General features: G+C 58.3%; 1 protein-coding gene across 2 annotated transcripts in view; it reads left to right on the forward strand.

Moving 5' to 3' along the window:
• Nucleotides 1-3,257: 3,257 nt before the first annotated feature.
• Nucleotides 3,258-21,943, forward strand: part of GTF2IRD1 (GTF2I repeat domain containing 1) — a 116,215-nt gene continuing 97,529 nt past the window's right edge. For both annotated transcript variants that reach the window (XM_052658718.1, XM_052658727.1), the window contains exon 1: nucleotides 3,258-3,350. The gene's annotated coding sequence lies outside the window, so the exon portion shown is untranslated. The remainder of the gene's footprint in view (nucleotides 3,351-21,943) is intronic.

The following is a 21,943-nucleotide window of genomic DNA, read 5'->3' on the forward strand; positions in this document are numbered from 1 at the left end:
CAAGAAAAGAAAAAGAGGGGGAATCGCCCTTTATTAAGCACCTGCTACACACCAGGCTCTTTGATAAACGTTTTCCTGTATAATATGTCATTTAATCCTCATAGCAATCATGTGAAGAAAGGACTACCTTGGCTCCATTTTACAGGTGAGGAAGCTGAGGCCCAGAGAGGCCAACCAAGTGGGCCTAGGTCACACAGCCAGTGAATGTGGAGCCAGCGGTCATACCCCAGTCATACCCTACTGAGTGGGACCTGGACATGGTAGGCCAAGGCCTTCTGCCCCCAGTATCGGCCTGGGTGAGCTTGGGGGCAGGCAGGCTGTTGCCTCTGGGAGGAGCAGCCCAGAGGCCAGAGGCAGGAGGGCACTTTTCCCTCCCAGCGCTTCACTTACATGTCCGCCGCTCCTGATTCTGCCTGCAGAGGGCAGGCTTGAGCACGCACCTGGCTTCAGTTCCTTTAAGCCCTGGGGTCCAGAGGTTTCTGGCACTCTGTCCCTGGACTTCAGGTCCGGGAAGCGTTCTGTCCAGAAACCAACAGCCCAACCAGCCAGCCCTTCCTTCCTGGGACCAGCTTCCCCCGGCTGGGCCCACTGAAGCCATGCCTAACCCCCAAATCCTCTTGGTAATGGAGGAAGCATTAGTCAGTGGGACAAACAAGGGCTAAGGAGCCAGACGCAGCAATGGCACTCACATGCTGTATGTCCGGAAACAATCACTTCAGCTCATTGTGAAATGAGGCCAATAGGACAGCCCTTGCAGGGTTCAGGTCAGGACCAGACACCTAGGTAAGATGCCTAGTAGACCCTTAACTAGCATGCCCTTTGAGAGGTTGTTGCTGAACCACGAAAAGATGCTGGGATTCTTGGCCTCCGGAGGAGAGGAACTTAATCCAAGGCCAGAGATGAGGCTTGATTGCTCAGAGATTTTGTGCAATAAAGTTTTATTAAAGTATAAAGGACATAGAGAAAGCTTCTGACATAGGCATCAGAAGGGGGCAGAAAGAGTATCCCCTTGCTAGTGTTAGCAGTGGAGTTATATACTCTCCAGTGAATCAAAAGAATGTCTGGAGGTTGTAAAGACCTCACCAGACCTACTCCCATAATTTACATTTTAAGATAACAGAATTAGCCAGAAGGTTTAATCCAGAGACTGTCCTCAGGCAGGATACATTATTGTTATATAATCCTTGTAAAGACCTCACCAGACCTACTCCCATAATTTACATTTTAAGATAACAGGTTTAGCCAGAAGGTTTAATCCAGAGACTGTCCTCAGGCAGGATACATTATTGTTATATAACCCTAAGGAATGCAGAAGAAAAAAAGTTTGTTCTTTCTTCCTCCTTGAGAATTCCAGACCCCTCTCTCCTTGGGGACCCCTAGACTTCTTATCAACCTGCCTAGGAAATGACTCTCTCACCATCATCACTGTTATCCTCCGAGGCAACTCTGTGGTTGACTCAGGGGCTGTGGGAAGGGGAGAAAACCGAGGCTCTGAGGGGTGAACTGCCTTGCCCAAGGGCACAGGTGCTAAGAGGAAGAGCCAGGATTTGAGCCCACACAGTCAGGCTCCAGACCCTGGCCCTTCCACTTGGACATTCTGCCACACCAGGGCCAGCACAGGGTGGGTAGGGATGTGCATCTGAGGGGGACCACAAGACAGGGTGCCTCGAAGTGTCCCCAGGCGTCAGGGTGACAAGGGGGATGGCAGGTGTCCCCAAGAGGGCAGGGGTGGCGTGGGATGGAGGGGCATCTGTGGCCTCATTCCCAATCCCCTGCTATGGCCAATACCTTCTGTGGGCAAAGTGTTCGGTGGGCACAAGGGCCCCTCTTGGCTTGCCCTTATGGACTTCACTGGTGGCTCAGACGGCAAAGCATCTGCCTACAATGCAGGAGACCTGGGTTTGACCCCTGGGTTGGGAAAATCTCCTGGAAAAGGAAATGACAACCCACTCCAGTATTCTTGCCTGGAAAATCCCAAGGATGGAGGAGCCTGGTGGGCTAGTCCATGGGGTCACTGAGTCGGACACAACTGAGTGACTTCACTTTCTTTCACTTTGGGTTGGGCACAGTGGACATGGCCCTGCCAGGGAGAAGCTCTGTCTGGTGCGCTGGCCAGGGGGAAACCCGACCAGCCAAGGTTAGCCTTTACCAAGCGTCAGTTGTGTGCCCAGAAGGGCGGGTGGGCTTTGCTAGGACCTCGTAGATTCTCAGTCTGGCTCTCTCCCTGTAGGCCAGGTGCTTCCTGGGGTGGCGGCCTGCCTGTCCCTCCCCACTGTGTCCAGTAGAGCCAGGGTCTAGCACAGGGCTCAGGACACTGTGGTGAATCTCCAGGCTCCTCCCAACGATTTAAGATGCATGCTCTGCAGAAGATTGGAGGTGTGCTGACTCCGTAGGGAGGCTGGTATGGAGGGGAAAGGGGTGGCAGAAGCCTGGGAAGGAGCGCTGCCCAGACAAGATGGGACCTGGCATGTCCAATCGGATCAGCTGCGACCTTGGGCTTGTCACTGCCTTCCTTCCCATCCCAGGGGACAAAGGCTGAAAGAGGCACCCGGGCCACGCCACGGGGGGAAATAACCTGGGCACGGCAGAGGTGACCAGCCGCTCCCACTTCAGTTTCCCCAGCGAGCGGGCCCTGGCGTCTCCGGGGATCCTCCCGGCGCCCGCTGAGTGACCTTGACCCTCTGGGCCCGGCTCCCGCGCCAGGGGCGGGGGTGAGGGGGGGGTCTCCGGGGACGAGTCCTGGCTTTCTAATCCGTCGGGGCGGCGGGGCGCTAGGGAGGCGGAGGGGCGCCGCGGGCAGCCAGGGGGCGCCGGGGCCGCCCCTCCCGCGGGCCCCCCTGGCGGCGGGCGCTGGGGCGGCGCGCGCTCGGGGCGCCCGGCGCGGGGCGGGGGGCGCGGCGCTCCCCCCGCGGTGCCCAGGCCGGGGCGCGGGGCGGGCTAATCCCGTATGTAAATGGCAGCCAATGGAGGGTGGTGTTGCGCGGGGCTGGGATTAGGGCCGGGGCGAATGGCTGGCAATCTTACTGGGATTACAGAACAAAGAGCCTCCCTGCGCTCCCGCTCTCGGCTCGGCTCCCCGCGCCGCGCCCCGCCCTCCGCCGCAGCCCGCGCCGGGGGTGGGGGCCGCCGAGCGCCAGCCCCCCGGCCGGCCCGAGAGCCCCCGCCGGGCCCCCTCCCCGCCCCGCGCCCCGCTCGCCTCCCGCCCGCCCCCGCCGCCGCTCCGCGCCTCCCTCCGCCTCTCCTTCCCCCATTCTCCCGGATTAATTAAGGAGGCAGCGGCAGGAGGCTGAGTCCTGGCCGCGGGCCGGGGCCGGGGCGCCGCTGGCAGGAGCGCTTGAGGATCCTCCAAGGTAGGAGAAACTTTTGCGGGGGGTGGAGGGGAGGGCGGGCGCCGAGGCCCTTCTCCCCTTCTCCTCCCACCCTCGGGGGGGGGGCCCGCCCCTCCCCCTCCAGGTGTTCCAGAATCTGGGTCCGGCTTTTGGGTGCCTCGGGAGGCACGTGACCGGGATTATAATTCGGGCCGGGGGCGGGGAGGGACGGCTGCCCCCACCTGCCGAGAGGGGGAGCCGGGAGCTGTCACCGCCGCCGCCCCCGCCCCCCCACCACCTCGGGGCCCTTCCGGAGGTGGGGGGCCACCCCGGACGGGCAGCGGGCGCCCGCAGGCTGCTGCAGTTGGCGAACGAGGTCAGTTGTGCTACCCGGGCGGCGGCGGGCGCCAGTGTGGGAGCCGAGGGGGGGCTGGGCAGGCCGCGGCCCCCGCCCCCCCAACTCTCCCCTACCTCCGCCTTGCTAGGGCCGAGCCGATCTCCTGGCCGGTACCCCCCACCCCCCCCTCACTCACAGGCTGAGTCCCATACAGCCAGTACTGCTCCAACTCAGTGGTTCCTGCTGGGGTCCCTGGGGAGGAGGGGCTGGTCTGAGTGGTGGCCGCTGGGCTCCTGATCCAGTGCAAGGGAAGGAGGCTCAGAGGATGGCAGTAGGGGATCACAAAGGTTTCCGAGGAGCAAGTTGGGGATGCCCTGTCTGTGGGTGGTCTCTGAGTTCCCACAGATAGGTGGGGAGGCCCCTGGAGCCGGCTAGATGCCTCCCACCACCACCACCACCATCCTGAGTCTCTGGGAATGAAGGGTCCTGGGTGCCCCAGCCTGTGGCCAGGAAAAGGGAAGGTTCTCTGGCCTGGGCCCAGGACAGAGGGGGACCGTGCCTCTGAGAGTTCTGCCCTCCTGGCCTTGCTGGAGGGGGGCTCAAGCCCTGGACATCCGGCCCTGGGACCCAGGCTCCCAGGACTAGACCTGGGGTGGGAGGCTCCCGGGCCCCAGTCACAGCCCGAGTGAGGGGACCTGGCATGTAGGGGTCCCCTCGCCGGGTCACGAATGGAGTATGTTGCTGCTGAGGTGGGCAGGCCCGGACAGCTTCTCGAGGAGTGGGCATTTGCAGGGGCTCCTCTTCCTGCTCACAGCAGAAGGAAGGGGTGGCCAGAAGCCACCCCAACCCCGCTGGCCCTCGTCTCCCTCATGTGTTTGGTTGCACCTGTGGGGAGGACTGCTGCTCCCTGCTACTGACTCGAGGTCTCGGGACTGGGGAGGTGCCTCGGAGCAACCCATTTATTTCAGCAGCGTCATTCCCAAAGGGAAAGGGCATAAGCATCGATTATTTATTCAGCATGAGAGGGAGGCAGTGGTGGCAGGAAGGCTGGTGGCTGCTGGCAGGGAGGGGCCGGGCACAAGGGCAGCAAAGATGGGGGCCGTCAGGTCAGGAGCGGGGGCCCAGGAGGGTGGAAGTCACCCTCTGCCTTCTTCTGAACAGGGACCTGTGGACCAAGGGACAGGCCTGGCTGCGAGAGGACAGGATGTCGGAATCCTCAACCTGCTTTGGGGATATGGGGAGCTTCAGACCACACCCCATCCTGTAGCCTGCTCTGAGGGTGACCTAGAAAGTTGTGGCTCTGACTCAGAGGGTCCCAGAGGACCCCAGCGGAGGAGACGAGGGTGCCCGCTCTTTCAAAATGTGGGAGGACCTGGGGAGAAAGCTTGCAAAACTGGGTCTGGAAGATAGCACTGGAGGGGCAGGCTTAACCTACTTAGGAGGACTGTTTTCTGGATGCCGGAGGAAGGGTCATGTATTTGCAAGTGTGCTTCGTTTGTTCATTTCAGGCAGCCTCCGTGAGCTGCCAGTTGTCAGCATCTGATGCTTGCAGATAGTCGCGAAGGCAGACATCATGATAGGGGTCCGGGAGGCACCTGTTTGTGCAGCCTCCCTGTCTCCCCGACAGCTGGGGTGTCCCCAGTTTGGTAACGGCCTGTTGTTGGAGACCCCAGGTAATGTGGTGGGTGACAGCTTGAGGCTCTCGTGTCCTCAGCCTGACCTTGGAACCGAAGACCGGATCTGCCGGTCCATCCTCATTCTGGGTTCTGGTTCGAGTCCTCTGGCTCTCCTCTGGCCCCCCACTGCCTCCTGGGCCCACTCTTTGAAAACTGCACCTTTCCTGAAAGGCCTTTGCTCCTGCTATTCCTCGGAACCTCGGCTTCTGCCCACCTGAGGGGGCGGGGCTTCCTTGAATGGCCCTCCTTGCTTAGGATGAAGGTGGGTAGGGGCTGTAGAATTTGCCTTTCTCCCCTCCTCTGTCAGGACTCAGCTGGCTCTCGGGTCCTCAGGCTGGAAACCTGCCCAGGAACGTCCCCCGGACTGGCCAAGGTGCTACCTCTGTGTCCGCATGACATCCTGTCCTTCCCCATCCCGGTATTGATCTCACTCAAGAGTTACACGTCCCCAATTATACTGGGGATAGGACAGGGACCGAGGCTTGCTTTCGGTCCGTGGTGCCCCGGGTTGTTGTTCAGTTGCTAAGTCGGTGTCAGACTCTGTGACCCCATGGACTGCAGCATTGCCAAGCTCGCCTTTCCTCCGCTGTCTCCAGGAGTTTGCTCAGATTCAAGTGCTCAGTGTCACTTGAGTCAGTGACACTACCCATCTCATCCTCTTCCGCTCCCTTCTCTTTTTGCCTTCACTCTTTCCCAGCATTGGGGTGTTTTCCAGTGAGTCGGCTTTTCGCATCAGGTGGCCAAAGTGTTGGAGCTCCAGGGCTGCTCCCCAAATACTTACTAAGTGAATGAATGAATGAATGAAATCCTGCCCCAGGGTCTGAATAGCTAAGCAGGCTCTCTCGTGTTGTTCCTGAGCTTCCATCTCTGGGGTAGGTCTCCACAATGGTGGGACCTCGAGGGTCTTTCCCCAGGCTTCCTGCCCCACATCCTCTGGGACGTTCCTCCTCCCATTACCCCAGACCTGAGCCTGGGGCTCTGCTCCCCGAGTGTCGTCCATGCAGTTTCTCTCGGTCTGTGCCATTTGTGGGCATCTCTCTCTTTGATGCCTGGCAACCAGGGACACAGCCACGTTCCTTGGGACAGACCAGCAGTGTGCGCCCAGCTCCAGGGGGTCTGTGGAGGCCTTGGGGGGCACCAGGAACAGGACCCGCAGGGTTAATTCGCTAGTCCTGGCGAGCAGAGTGCCGAGGACCTAGGGCTCAGGATCTCCCAGGGGTGTGGGGGGGGCCCATGAGATACAAACCCTTATGGAGACTGGAAGGTGGAAGGATTGTTTTCTGTGGGAGAGGTGAAGGAGATGAACCTGGTCAGAAAACAGAGGCGAGTCACCCTGTTGGTGACAGGGTGACAAGAGAGACTTCTGGGCGTAAGTGTTGAGTTGTCCAGCTGAGTCCCAAGGGGAGCCAGCTTCAGTGGGCACCCAGGTTCCTCACGGGCAGGGATGTCTGGCTGGGACCGTCTCACTGGGGTCAATAGTTTGTCATTTCAAGTGTTTTTTTGCATTTGAGGTTTTTCTCACATTGCGTGTGGGGTCTCAGTGTCCCGACCAGGGAGCCGACCCTTGCTCTTTGCAGTGGAAGCCCAGAGTCTTAACCCCTGGACCTCCAGGGAATCCCTGATAGTTTGTCATTTCAGCTGCAGGGCCATGGGTTATGTTCGATGACAGCAAAGGGGCTCAGAGCCCTGGGGGAGGATGGCATCCAGGGCACCGCCCTTCTTCACTTTGGGGTGAGTTAGGTGTCCTGAATGAGCCGGGGGAGGCTGTGCTTTGTCCAGGCGCTGGCTGGGGGTGACCGCTGGGGGTGTGTCAGGCAGGGAACAAAACTCTCATTCCAGACACCCTTCCTCTTGGTCCCGAGCTGGGCCTGGCTGCCCCAGAGCTATTTGTGTGCCCACCTGTCTCCCTCCTTCAGGACCACCTGCTCCGGGTGGCCTGATTTAGCCAGTTAAAATAGGGACGTCCGGTTAAATTTGGATTTTGGTTAACTGACGGATAATGCAGTATGGGGGCTATGTGCGTCCGTACTAAATCACTTCAGTCATGTCTGAGTGTTTGTGACTCCATGGACTGGAGCCTGCCAGGCTCCTCTTGTCCATGGGATTTTCCAGGCAAGAATACTGGAGTGGGTTGCCATGCCCTCCTCCAGGGGATCTTCCCAACCCAGGGATCGAACTCGCGTCTCTTACATCTCCTGCATTGGCGCCTCCTGGGAAGCCCGTGGGGATTTGCTTGTTTAGCTGAAGTGTAGACTGAACTGGCGGTCTTGTGTTTTATCTGGTAACTCTCCCCCTGCGGCCTCTGGGAGACGATTGGGGTCGGGGGGACTCGGGTGTGGCTGGGGCCTAGGTTGGGGCCTCACCCTGAGGCTCCGGGGATGGTCTAGAGTGAGATTGAATCAGGTGGTGCTGTGTGTGATTTCCTTGGTTCTCCAGTCTGGGGTTCAAGGATCCAGATCTATTAGACCTGGGTGGTGTGGCAGGGGGAGCTCAGGGACCCCCAGTCTGGGAGGCCTTGTGTTTCAGAACCTTCCGTGCCACTGTGGTCCATGCTGCTGCTGCTGCTGCTAAGTTGCTTCAGTTGTGTCCAACTCTGAGCGACCGCATAGATGGCAGCCCACCAGGCTCCTCTGTCCCCAGGATTCTCTAGGCAAGAATCCTGGAGTGGGTTGCTGTTTCCTTCTCCAGAACTGTGGTCCATACGGGGTATTAAGAGGAGTTCCCTGTGTAGCACAGGGAACTCTGCTGAGTGTTACATGGCAGCCTAGATGCAAGGGGAGTTTGAGAAAGAATGGATGCACCTCTGTGTGTGGCTGAATCACTTCGCTGTACACTGAGGCTAACACGGCATTGTTAATCAACATCGACCCAATGGACGAGTTTGAGCAAACTCCGGGAGATGGTGAAGGACAGGGAAGCCTGGCATGCTGTAGTCCATGGGGTCGTGAAGAGTTGGGCACACCTTAGTGACTGAACAACAACTCTGATATAAAAAGTTTGAAAAAAGAGAGTTTGTTGGGAGGAGCAGGAACTTGCTAGGGACACCCTATTAGATACCAAATTAGGATTTGTGGTCCCAAGATTCACAGAGCCAACCCCCAGCACTGGGAGGCTGTTTCTCTGATGCTCCCCTGTTGAGGCTGGGGATATTGTCTCTGGGGGGGGCCCCCGCCACCTGTCTGGGCTGTGTGCTCATACATAAGATGGCATTGATGCCCCCCCCTTCTGCTGAAGCCCCAGGCTGGCCCTGTGGGTTGAGTTGGGAGCTTGGTGGTACATGCTGGGGGCTCTCCAGTGAGGTAGGTGGGTCACCCCAGTGCAGGTCCGAAGTGGAGATGGGGTGGAAAGCCAGAGATGAGAGGCCCCAGTCTGAGGAGTTGGGGTCCTGGGCAGCTTGTAGATGCCTGGCCAGGCTGTGTGGCTGGGGGAGGAGGGCCAGCTCTGAGCTGGGGACAGCCGGGGCCATGTCCCTTCTTGGACTGCAGCTGGAAGAGACCCTCCAGGCTGCTTCTTTCCTGGAGGCTTGGGCGGGGCCAGGCCTGTTTGCTGGTGGGGTCTCAAGGTGCGTTTTCCGACAACTGGCAAAACTACTACCATATGGGGTGTGTGTATCTGCCCATCCATTCATCGGTCCCTCTGCAGGCTGGTGAGAAGCTTGGGAAAGCATATGGCTCAGGTCCTGGCATCCAGCCCCAGGCTGGCACATGGGAAGAGCCCACCCAACGTGTTCCCGTATATATTGTCGAGGGGTGAGGAATAGCTGGTGAAAGGCCCAGGTCTCAAGTGTGCCGTCCAAGGAGCTCAACCATTGTCTGCATTTACACAGCCCAGCCCCTGTCAAGACATGGAACATTCCATCACCCCCCAAAAGTCCCCTCAAGGCTGTACACAGGCTGCCCGCTCCTTTCCCCCAGCCCCTGGCAACCGCTGGTTGGATTTCTGTGTGTGCAGCTTTGCTTTATCCACAGTGCATCACATACACGCCATCACAACAGGATGCAGCCTGCGTCTAGCTTCTTCACTCTGCATGATGCCTGGTCTGGGCACCCGGAACTGGTCCTTTTGGTGACTGAGTAATATTCCACAGCACGGCTGTAGCACTGAGCCCTGCTGCTCTCGTGATGGAGATCAGGCCCTCCCAGCTTGCTGAGCCCTTACCTGGCTTGGGGCCGCCCAGCAGAAGGCGTGCCTTTTCCATCATGTTCACAGAGGCACCCCATCCGCGCCCCCACCCCCACTGAGAGCCGACCCTGAGCCAGGATCGCTGCACCTCTCTGTCCGCAGAGCTGGAATTTCATCCTCCGTTTCTGGTGACTTGCACAGACGGGAGGCTCCTGATGAAATTACACCTGCCTGCGGCCGCCCTCAGGGCTACGGTCCTCCACCCAGCCGTAGTGCAGGTGGGCTCCGGGAACAGCGGATGCTCTGGGTGGGGGCAAGGGCGGGCCTGGAGGTGTCTCAGCCATCTCCGCGTGCCCCCCCTCCCCAGGGAGCCTGGGAGTCCCTGCCGTGAGTCCCTGATCTCCCCTTCTGTGGCTGTGTAGTTTGGGATACATATTCTGTGTTTTCCTGAAACAAGGGGGTAGGGAAGGAGAGCAAACGGGAGCATGATTTAGGGTCAAACAATGGGGCTGTGCAGGAGGCCCTGGTTCCTGGGTCGAGAAGATCCCCTGAAGAAGGGATAGGCTACCCACTCCAGTATTCTTGGGCTTCCCTGGTGGGTCAGCTGGTAAAGAATCCGCCTGCAATGCAGGAGACCTGGGTTTGATCCCTGGGTTGGAAGATCCCCTGGAAGAGGGAAAGGCTCCCCACTCCAGTATTCTGGCCTGGAGAATTCCGCAGACTGTATAGTCCATGGGGTTGCAAAGAGTCGGACACGACTGAGTGACTTTCACTTTCACTTCACTTTCACTTTCAGCCGGGCTGTGTGACCTCCAGCGAGTTACACTGTGTCTCTGTGCTTTGGGGTGGTCACCTGTGAACAAGAGAACAGCGCGTAGTTTCCAGGGCGAGTGTGAGACTCTTGGGGTCCCACTAGCCCCTGGACTTCCCCAGAGCCCTGGAGGGCACGGGACCCCATCCAGGGGACAGAGGTGGGGCCATGTGGGCCTCCAGTGACTGGTGTCCGCCTCTGCACTGGGGCCACTTCTGTTCTAGTTACCTGTTGAAAAGTTTGAAAAATTCAGTTTCAAAAAATTAAAATTGCTCAGTCGCATCCGATTCTTTGCGACCGCATGGACTGCCTGCCAGGCCGTGGGATTCTCCAGGCAAGAATACTGGAGTGGGTTGCTCTTTCCTCCTCCAGGAGATCTTCCTGACCCAGGAGAAGAGTTACCTGTCAGGGCCCTAAATAAAACTTGATTGACAAACAGCTGAGGTCCATGGCTGGCTGTGGCTGCTCTCCTGAATGCTCGCGTGGGCAGCGGCGCTGAGACTTTGGTTGGTCACAGACTAGTCAGGCCGATTCCAGGTCTGCTGCCTGCACACTGTGCGTGGCTTGGACAGCTGCCTAACCGGCCGAGCCTCAGTTTGTCCCTCTAGGAAATGGACACAGCTCTGCCTGTGGGCTCACGAATGGCAGCGCCTGAGTGAAGCAAGTACCCAGTAGGCGCTTGGGGGTGCCCCAGGGGTCATGGCTCCCTAAGGGAAGGGAGCACCGTGGGAGACAGCAGCATGAGATTGGAGGTTTTAACGTCGTTTCTTGTGAGGAGGTCATGGACTTTTCCTGATGAGCTGCCCCCGCCTTTCCGCCATTGCCCCCTCCCCCGTGTCCTCAAAGGCCAGAGGCACCCTTGGGCTGTATGTGGTGGAGGGCCTGTGCAGGAGGGCTCTCAGGTGCCCCTGGGTGGCTCCCTGGAGCAGGCAGGACCGCTGCCCGCCCAGCCAGCCAGCCAGCTCCAAGGTGGTCCTTTCGGGCTCCGAGGGGGTCTTGTGACGAGGCCGGTGGCTTTCATGTTGATCCAGGAGCTGGTTTTTCAGGTGTGGCCGCTTTCAGCAGAGAGGCCCAGCTCCGGAGAGGGAGGGCCTTTGGGAGGGAGCTGGTTGCCCCTGTTCTCCACCTGTACCTGGCTTCCAGCTGGGGGTGCAGCCCTCCGGGCAGGTGAGCTAACCACATCTTCCCTCTGATCCTGGTCCACCGCCCACCCGCCTGGGGCCAGTCACTGCCCGAGACACTCCGTTCTCAGCCTATCCGGGAGAGAGATGCTCTTGGTTGCCCTGGGTGGGAGACCAGTGTCCCTCCTTGGAGGTGGGCTCCTTTCGCTATGCCAGAGCTTCCCCGCTTTTCAGCAGGGTGCCTTTGAAATCAGACAGGCAAGTGTTTGAGTCCCACTTCTACCACCAGCCAGCTGTGTGGCTTCAGGCAAGTGACTTTACCTCTCTGAGCCTCATCTGAACAAAGGAGTGTGATTACCCCTGCATGGCCGAGTTCTTGGGAGGATCTGCATGTTCAGTTGGGGGAAGCTGGTCCTCATCCCAGAGAAGAATGTTTTCTCCACTTGGTCAGATACTGGTCCCAGAGGCTGGCCCTTGGAGAGCCCCAGGCCTGCCCCGAGAGGAGCTGGACACCACTGTCCTGTCCTGCTCTTAGCTACTCTGCTCACGGAGCATGGGTGGTGCGGTGCCTGAGTTTGTGCAAGCTGGGAAAAGCCCAGAGGCCGAAGTGCTTAGTCCCCATGGCCTGTCCACCCCTCAGCCCCTTGGAGTGGGTGATCAGGCTTCCCAGATGCCAAGCCCTACCTCAGTGCCGGGCTGTGGGCCCTGTGGTTGGGTTTTGGAGACACGCCTACTCCTCAGCTTGCTGAGGGCAGCCTGCAGGAGGTGACTGGAGGGTGGGTGGGATTCTGACCCAGGAGTAGGCTGGGGTGGGCATCAGGGGTGGGGAGTGAACAGTGTAAGAAAGGGTCCAGAGCCAGGAAGTGGGACTCCAGATGTGGCAAGACCTTCCATGGGGACACGTGGGACCTCCTTTCGGGTCCAGGCAAGGACCTTCATCTAACTGCCTCCCTCCCTGCCAGGCCCTGACTCTTTCTGTGATGGCCATGCTGAGCTCCATCGTTTTCTAGAACATACTGCATTCCAGCTTACTTCCCAGCGTGCTGTTGCTTCTCCTTGGAACAGGTTTTTCTGCTGCCCGTCCATCTCTCTGGGCTCATTCTTGCAGGTCTCAGCTTGGATGTCTCCTCCCTCTGGAAGCCCTCCCTGATAACCTCCTCCCAGGTCTGTGTTAGGCGCCCCTGCGCTGCATTCCTACTGCCCAGCCTTCCTTACTTGCTGTGTTCCAGCTGCCCTTTTACCTGTCTGTCCCCCTCCAAGGGGTTGGGGCCATGCTTCTTGTCACTCCGCACCTCTGCCCCCAGCTCCCCCTGCTTGACACAGCGAGTGTCCTGGACCAACTTGTTAAGTGAATTAGAAGCAAGCTGAGTGCTGGGACATTCACAGCAGGGCCTTGGAAGGGCAAGATACTTTTCCACCCTTCGATCACGACTCTGACTGGCCCGCTCCACCATCCCAGTTGCTGCCACTCCCAGCCTGGCTGTGATTCTCAGAGGGATCTAGAGGGTGATGGTGGTGGGGGCACCTTGTCTCCCTGGGCCGGGTGCAGCCCAGTTTGGGGGGGTTCCCCCCTCCATGAAGGGCAGGTGGTGTGTGTGGAGAGCGCACAAGTGTGAAGCCTCAGAACAGTTAATCCCCTGGGCTATTTAGACACACGCTTTAGTGCGTGCACGTGTGTGTGTGCCTGGGTGCATGGCTGTGCGGTGATCCAGAGGCTGCGTCTGGTAGACGGTGCCCAGTAACTTGATGTTTGGCTGAATCCTGACCACCAGCCTTGGACACCGAGTGCCAAGTGTGTGGGGCCCCCTCTAGTCCTGGCGGGTGGCACAGAACATCAGTCAGGAGCATGTTTGGCCCCACATAATAGAAGACCCGAGTGTAGAGGCATAATCCCCCGAAGGAGGGGTTTGGGCCTTCCCTGGTGGTCCAGTGGCTAAGACTCCACGCTCCCAATGCAGGTGGCCTGGGTTCGATCCCTGATCAGGGAACCTGATCCCACATGCCGCAGTGAAGTTTGGAGATCTCATGTCTCGCAGCTATGATCTGGTGCAGTCAGATAAATAGATAAAAATAAATAGTTTTTTTAAAAAATGAGTTTATGTACTCTCCCCAGGAAAAAGCCTGTAGGTTGGTCCTCAGAGCCTTGCGTAGGGGCTCAGCCATGCCTTCGGGGACTTTGTTCTTTTCTTCTCTAGCATTGTTGGGTTTTTCTTTTAGTTTATTTGAAAATTATTTCCTTTAACACGTCCACTTCAGGACTTCCTTGGTGGTCCAGTGGGTAAGACTGAGCTTCTAGTGCAGGGGGCACCGGTTTGATCCCTGATGGGGGAACTAGAGCCCACGTGCCACTTGGCATGGCCGATAAAAAGTAGAATGTACACTTCAGTGTTTTCGTATCTTCCCGAAGTTGTGCAGTGTTCACCATGGTCTAATTTCAGAGCATTTCATCACCCAAAAAGAAGTCCCGACCCATTAAGTAGACGCACACACAGAGACGCTCATATACACACACCCATCCCCTGGCAGCTGGTTGGGGTCTGTCTGTCAGGATGGCTGATGTGACTTCTGCCTGGGGCTGGGGCCCAGGGCTTCTGTGGGGGTCCCCCTGCCACCTCCCTCAGGCACCCTTCTCCACTCCTGAGCCTCCTGGGTGGGGGTGGGTACCTAGGAGTACGTTGACCTCTTTTCCTTTTCAGATGGGGAAGCTGAGACCCTGAGCTGGGAAGACACATGGCTAAGGTCCCAGAGTTACAAAAATCAGGATCTGAAACCACGTCTCATGACCCTCAGTCTGGGGCTCCCTGCCCCAATGCAGGTGCCCGGGAGCCTCCCCTGGCTGCCTGATCCAGGAGGCTGGGCGGGCACTTGGAAGCAGAACAGCTGGTGGGAGGTTTGGGAGCAGACCATGGTGAATCGGGGGACAGTAGAGGGGTGAGAGCGATCAGGGCTTTGGAAACACCCCCAGATGAGAGGAGAGTCCCCAGTGGGACTCGGTGACTGTGGATTCTGCCTGGAGGCAAGAGGCTGCTCAGTAAGTTGATGCAATGGACTGTAGGCTGATGGCCCCTGGGACCAGGCAGGAGAGAGGGGCTCTGGTTTCTGCCCCCCGGGAGCCCGTGGTGTCACCTCGGGGAACCCTCAAGCCTCGTTACGTGCGCAGGTATATCCCAGGAGAGGCAGTCCTTGGGGTCTGTAGGGTGGGGCTGACGAACTGGAAGAACCACCTTCAGGAGAGCCCCCTGGAGCCCGGGGTGGGGGGCGGGCAGATGGACTCTTGGGGGTGGTGAGGCTCCCAGGGGAGGGGGACCCAGTCTCGGTGAGACGGGCCCTGCATTTATCTGGTGTGATGTTGAGTCACTGCCCATGTGGGCCATGCTCATCCTCATGGCGCCACTCAGACCCTGGGGGTGGTGGGCAGGTAGGCATGGCATCAAGCTGGCTCACGTCCAGGGGCCTGCTGCCCACCTTGGGGAGCCAGTTCAGAGCTATGTCAGCCCCACCAGGAGGCTTCTCTGCACGCCTTGGCTGGGGGGGGTGGGACCTGGGAGCCCAGCGGGAGGGGACATACGGTTGCCAGGGGCACCGTCTGGGATGCTGACCTGCCCCTCTGCTGGGACCAGAGAGGAGTGGTTTTCTCATGCCAGGCTCCAGACAGGTTGCTTTTAGAGCACGAACCAGTGCCTCCTTGCTCTCTTTTCTTGGCTCGGCATGTACTGCTTCAGACATGAGGGTGCAGACTGGGTGACCCAGAGCCTGGGGACCACTTGGAGGGCTGGCAGCTCCCAGAATTCTCTGCTTTCTCCATGCCACCCCCCACCCCCAAACATCCTGGAAGCCCCATGACCTTGGCAGTGCCCTCTGCCCTGTTTTTGGCTCAGAGGAAGACATCTCTGTATCTCTGGGGTCCCTTCTGGTGGTCAGGACCCCCAACAACTCCGGGAAGCCCACCCTGGGCCTCCCTGTGAGCCCAGAAAGGAGGCCCAGCCCCTGCCCCAAAGCCCCTTGCTCTCTGAAGGGAGGCAGAAAAGATAGTTTGGAATGTTGAACCCTGGGAGAACCACTCAGCCCTTTCTGCAAACATCTACACACGTCACTGGGCAGTGGGCCGTGCTGGGGGGCGCTGCTCAGGGGAAGGGTTGGGGGGGTGGTCAGGCGCATATTTGCTCCTCTGACAGGCTTTGCTTTGAGTTGGTCCCTAAGGCTTCCGCTGTGTGCCCTCGGGGAAGTTACTCAGCCTTTCTGAGTGTCCCTGTTCTCATCTGTCAGATGGGGAGAGGCTTTGTGCTTGGAGGCTGGCTGTGGGGAACTGAGAGAGAGATGCTAACAGCACGGCACTGGGTGGCCACACAGGGTTGCTGATGATGTGACTCCGGTTTCGTGGAGTTCAGCCAGACCCGACGCCAAGGTGGGATTTGGACGAACAGCTCTGTGGGGGCCTGGCTCTTAACCTCCCACCATTGCTCTCTGAGGGGGGAAGGAATAGGGTGCCATGGATGTCTTTACCTGGCAGGGGGAGACTGAGGCCCAGAGGGGGAGAGCAGGTTGCCAACATCACTTTCCTGGTGGGTGGTGGCGCCTCAGCTGGACCCAGATCTCCCAGGGGCTGGACCCCTGCACGCTCCTGAGACCATCGCTGATGAGGGTCTGCCCATCAGCAGTGATCAGGACCTAAGGAGGGGATGGTGTGACCTGGGCTGGGCTCCTCCAGGCTCTCCCTGACTCTGGGGTTGGGCGAGAACAGACATGGGTCACTTTATTGGATCACATCACCTGGCTAGAGCTTGAGGGGAGACCTGGGTTGTCCCTGGTGGATCAAGGTAGCCAGGCTCACCTCACCTTACCTGAGTGAGGGTAGAGGTGAGGGCGACGAGTTTGGAGAAGGAAGTGGTGTCTGCATGAGTCTGAGTATACTCAGGAGGCGGGCCAGGAAGAGGAGCCAGAAGGAGGCTGGGAGCCCTGGGTCTCGCTGGCTTGTGTGATACAGGGCAGGTCACCTACACGCTGGGCCTCAGCCATCCAGCATAGGGCGGATGATGGTCTAGATCCTGCCTCCCTCCCATGGTGCTGGGCCCTCAGACGTGATGGTGTGTGTAAGCCGTGGCTGGAGAAGGGTGGTGGGTGGGCACTGGTGTGTTGGGGTCTGTGAGCATCCAGCCACAAAATGCACAAAATGGACCTGGTTATTCCCAGATGGCTCAGTGGTAAAAAAGTCCACAGGGGACACAAGGGACGTGGATTCGATCTCTGTGTCGGGAAGATACCTTGGAGAAGGAGATGGCAACCCACTCTAGTAGTCTTGCCTGGAGAATCTCATGGACAGAGGAGCCTGGCGGGCTACAGTCCATGGGGTCACAAAGAGTGGGACACAACTGTGTGAGCAACCGACACCCCTGTGTCTCCTTGTTTGGTGGCCTTCCTCATCTAGAGCACACAGTGGGTGTGCAGGTGGTACTTAAATAATTGTGAAAGGAATGGATGGGACTCAGGGCATTGGCAAGTGTCGGCTAAGACGTGTGTACGTGTGTAGACAGAGGGTGGTGTGTATACACGCTGGGGAGGTGGCAGGTGCAGTTAACTTACCTGTTAAACAGACATCTGGATGGTGGTCACCTCCTCTCATGTGTGGGTCACCACTTATAACCTTTGGCTTCTCTTTCTTCACCTGGGAGCTCTGGGGTGGGAACTGGGCCTGATCCATCCCAGTTCTGGGTCCCGCTCACAGCAGGTGCCATGAAGATACCGTGCAGTTAGAGTCCCGGGGCTTCCTGGTGGCTCAGTGGTAAAGAACCTGCCTGCCAATGCAGGAGACGCGGCTTCTATCCCTGGGTCGGGAAGATCCCCCGGAGAAGGAAATGGCAACGCACTCCAGTATTCTTGCCTGAGAAATCCTACGGACAGAGGGGCCTGGTGGGCTACAATCCACAGGGTTGCAAAGAGTGGGACACGACTGAGAACAGCCATATCAGTCAGAATCCCACGGTATCCTTTTGGTGGATGCGAGGCTCAGGAGAGTGGACAGGACTGGGACTGGGGGAGCCCCCGCAATGGGGAGGTCAACAAGAAAGGGTCCTGGGGGCGGGGTGTAGTGTTAGGATTTAAAAAAGCATGAACAGGGACTTCCTGGTGGTAAGCTTCCGATGAACAGGTCCTGAGTTCAAACTGAGAACTCAGATCCCGCATGTCACATCTAAGAGTTAGCAGGCTGCAATTGAAGATGCCACACGCTGCAACGAAGATTGAAGATCCCACGTGCCACGACTAAGATGTGGCGCAGCCAAATAAAATATTTTTTAAAAATAAGTAAAATAAAGGAGCAAGAACAAGAGGTGACGGGGAGAGCATCCAAGTTGGGGGGCTCGAGGCCTGTGCACAGGCCAGCAGTGAGGAGCGAGTGACTCTGGTGGGTGCTCTGGGGCGGGTGGCTGGGCGGGGCGGTGATGCACCTTCCATCTGGACCTGAGAACTTCACGCCCAAGGACTCACCTTCCCGATGGGGAAACTGAGGCTCAGGGAGGGGGGGTGGTGCCCAGGCTCCACTTCAGGGTGTCATCAAGAGTTAGAAGCCAGGTCCCTTCCCTGGGACCTTAGCCCTCCACCCCTGCTGGCTCAGAGGTCAGGGCGGTGGGTGGAGTGTGAGCCATAAACAGGAGGAAGGAGGGAGCCAGCGGGCGGGGCCAGGTTGCCGGTGGGGGCTGGGAGCCTGGGTGCCAGCCCAGCGCCTGGGGGATTAGCTCACCCACAAGTGATTAGCTTTTTTGTTTTTTTGGCTCAGTCTTTTCCTAACAAGAAAAGGCCTGAGGCTCCTCGTCCACATCCTTCTGAGAAGTCCTGTTTACGTCTGGCGAGGGGGCTCTTGGGAGACGCGGTCGCCGCGGGGGCTGGCACCACCCCAGTGCCGGCTTCTCCCCACCGTCTCCAGACACCCAGCCCCCCAGCTCTACACATGCCCGAGAACCAGTGCAAATGGTACACCCTGAGCTGCCCAGGGCAGCTGAGTGCCAGGCCTTCGTTTCCCTTCCGCCCAGCACTTAGGGGAACAGAAGGGCCCTTGTGCTGCCCGTCAGGAGCCCTGGGTGAGCTCACCTGGAGCTGATGAGACAGGTGATGTCGGGAGAGACAGCCACTCAGCAGGTGACGTCAATGTGAAGCCGTCACCACCATCCCAGCCGCTTCTTCAAAGAGCCTGAATCATCTCCAGGCTGGAGGCAGACACTTTTTCACATCTTAGCTCACACATGGTCCCCAGTGGGTTTGGTGGTGCCGTTTTGCTCAGGAGGAAACAGGCATGGAGAGTTTGGGTGCCCAGTGGGAGTCACAGGCCGGTGATAGCTGGGGGGATACCAGACCCCAGCTTTGGTGCACCCTAAAGCCCAGGCGTTTCCCCCCAGCTCCTCACACTGAGAGGGACAGACAGGACAGCACGGGGACTCAGGCCAGCCGGCCTGATGCACGGGGGACGGGGTTGGACGTGCCGGGGGAGGGCCTCGGATGCCAAGGGTGGCAGAGTTTGGCTCAGCCTGGTTTTTGCCTTTCCCTCACTCTCAGACTTCTGCTTCCTTTTAGCAACTCATTCATCCACCCAGCAAGTATTATGGACTGCCTGCTGTGGTTATGGGGGACAGCCATGGGCAAACCAAAATCCCCTCCTCGGGACTTCCCTGGCAGTCCGGTGACTAAGACTTCATGCTCCCAAGCAGGGGACCCAGGTTTGATCCCTGGTCAGGGAACTAGATCTCACATGCTGCAACTAAACAGACTCTGCCTGCCTCAGCGAAGATCCCGTGTGCCAGAACTAAGACCTGGTGCAGCCAAATATTAAAAAAAAAAAAAATCCCCTCCCCACGCATGCATGTCCTGTTTGGGAGACTGGCGAAACCACCACTTTCTCTGCCTCCCGGGCTGGCCTTCCGATCCAGCCTCCGCCTGCTCACACACACCTTCCCGTCCAATGGAATGAAACGGCTGTGGGATCAGGATGCTCCGTTGTCCTGGATTGGTGGAGGGCTTGGTATAAGGGTTCTTCCGTCTGGTTCCAGAACTTAGAGGGTTTGGGTCTATCTGGAAGGACCTGGGAGGCTTGGTCCCCAGCGGAGACTGTGTTTCCTTCCAGCCGCACTGGTTCTGTCTGGGTTGCTGCTGCTGTCTGGCTGCCCAGTCGTGTCAGACTCTTTGCAGCCCTGTGGACTGTAGCCCGCCAGGCTCCTCTGTCCATGGGGATTCTCCAAGCAAGAATACTGGAGTGGGTTGCCATGCCCTCCTCCAGGGGATCTTCGTGACCTAGGGATCAAACCTGTGTCTCGAGTCTCTTGCTTAGCAGGTGGATTCTTTACCAGTGAGCCACCTGGGAAGCCTCTATCTCACTGTTAACTGAGCCTTGAGAGTCCTTTCCTCCCCTTTGGGTCACCTGGTTCTGAGTTATCTCATCCTGAAGAAAGAAGCCCTGGGAGTTCCCTGGTGGGCCAGTGGCTAAGACTCTGCTCTCCCAATGCAGGGGGCTGGGGTTCGATCCTTGGTCAGGGAACTAGATCCCATATGCCTCAACTGAGATCCTGCATGCTGCGACTGAAGATCCCACGTGCTTCGACTGAAAGATCTCACGTGCCTCAGCTTACGATCCTGCGTGCCTCAACTAAGACCCAGCACAGCCAAATAAATTAAGAAAAAAAGAACGAAGCCCTTTTGAGCCCACCTCACTTTCCATTGGAGAAGGCAATGGCAACCCACTCCAGTACTCTTGCCTGGAAAATCCCATGGGCAGAGGAGCCTGGTAGGCTGCAGTCCATGGGGGTCACGACACGACTGAGCAACTTCACTTTCATTTTCATGCATTGGAGAAGGAAATGGCAACCCACTCCAGTGTTCTTGCCTGGAGAATCCCAGGGACGGGGGAGCCTGGTGGGCTGCTGTCTCTGGGGTCGCACAGAGTCGGACACGACTGAAGCGACTTAGCAGCAGCAGCAGCACTTTGTGCACCTCCTTTCTGACATGGACCCCACCAGCCTCCACCCTCTTCCACTCAGCTCTTTGCCTCCACTCCCCTCAGCCCATCCATTTGCTGCCCGCCCACCTTGTGGTCCTCTAGGCTCCTTGCCCAGCCCCCTGACCTCTGACCTCTGCCCTTCTCCCTTCCCCTGACTCTCTGACCCTCTCTAGTCCCGGTTTCCCTGATTTCTCCCACTGTGTTCTCCCAGGCACGCCAGTCCAGGCACGGCCTTGGCTGCCACCCTTCCTACCCCGTATCAGATCTTGTCCCTCCCGCCCAGGGCTCCCAGTCAAGCCCTGATCAACCCTGGGTTGCAGTCATCCCTGGGGACACCAGGCCCGCCCTCTTGGCCTCCTGTCCAGCCTTTTCCTTCTGTTCCCTGCTCAGCTGGGGGCATGTCATCCACTCCATCAACAGGCTTAGAAACCCAGGTGTCACTCCAGTAACTCCTTCTTAGGCTTCCTCAGCCCCACTGCTACCCCCAACCCCTCAATTGTGGAACTCTGCCTTGCTTGCTGGTCAAATCACATCCATCCACTCCTTCGCCAAACCCGCCCACTCCCACACCCCCACCTCGCCCTGAGATGTGGCCATCTCAGGCCCGGACTGTTGCAAAAGCTTGATGGCTGCCACTTCCCCATCTCTGGTCCTGCCCCCTAAAGTTCACCTGCCAGGACCCCCCTGAACTTCCCAACCCACTGGTGGTTCCCATGCCCTGGAGCTGGATCCCCAACCTGTGGTACCTGTCCGGGGAACTTAAGAACTGGGCTGCACAGCAGGTGAGCCAGTGAAGCTTTGTCTGCTGTTCCCCATCGCTTGCATTTCCGCCTGAAACCATCCTCACCCCCATCCGTGGAAAAATTGTCTTCCACGAAACCAGTGCCCCGTGCCAAAAAGGTTGGGGACCGCTGCCCTAAAGGATGATGCCCTTCTGAGGTCCTTAGCCTGACCCCAGTGGCCGTGCCCATATCTTCACCCACCGCTTCCTGCCCTGTCCTGAATGTTCCAGCCGTGGGGAGCCTGGCTGGTTCCCCACCCCATCCACTGCTCTGCTTGGGCTGGTTGGGTTTCCCGGGCAGCCGGTAATTTGGCTCTCCTTCAAACAGTCCTGCCGTATTTGCTCAGCATTTGATTCCAAGGAGGTGGGCCCAGCAGGGGGCAGGGCAGTGGTCCCCCTTGTTGATGAACAGTGCCTGGGTATCGCTCCCCTGGCTCTGCCCTCCCCCGCAAACCCCTGCTCCCCTGTGACATGACCCTGCACTTGGGTTGGGTGTCACCTCCTTCAAGGAGCCTTCCCTGATTCCGCCTCCTGCCATCCCGTGCTTCTTGCATGTCACTCATTTTTACCTTTGATGAAAGTATAATTTACTTACAGTAAAATGCATAAATCTTAAGTATCCAGTGTGATGAATTTTCAGCTGTATATGTGTGTTAGTCACTCGGTCATGTCCTCCTTGTTCCAACCCCATGGACGGTAGCCCACCAGGCTCCTCTGTCCATGGAATTCTCCAGGCAAGAATAGTGGAGTAGGTAGCCAGTCCCTCCTTCAGGGGATCTTCCCAACTCAAGAATCGAACCAGAGTCT

The sequence above is a fragment of the Budorcas taxicolor genome, chromosome 2 (genome assembly GCF_023091745.1).
Source record: "Budorcas taxicolor isolate Tak-1 chromosome 2, Takin1.1, whole genome shotgun sequence".
NCBI classification, from domain to species: domain Eukaryota; kingdom Metazoa; phylum Chordata; class Mammalia; order Artiodactyla; family Bovidae; genus Budorcas; species Budorcas taxicolor.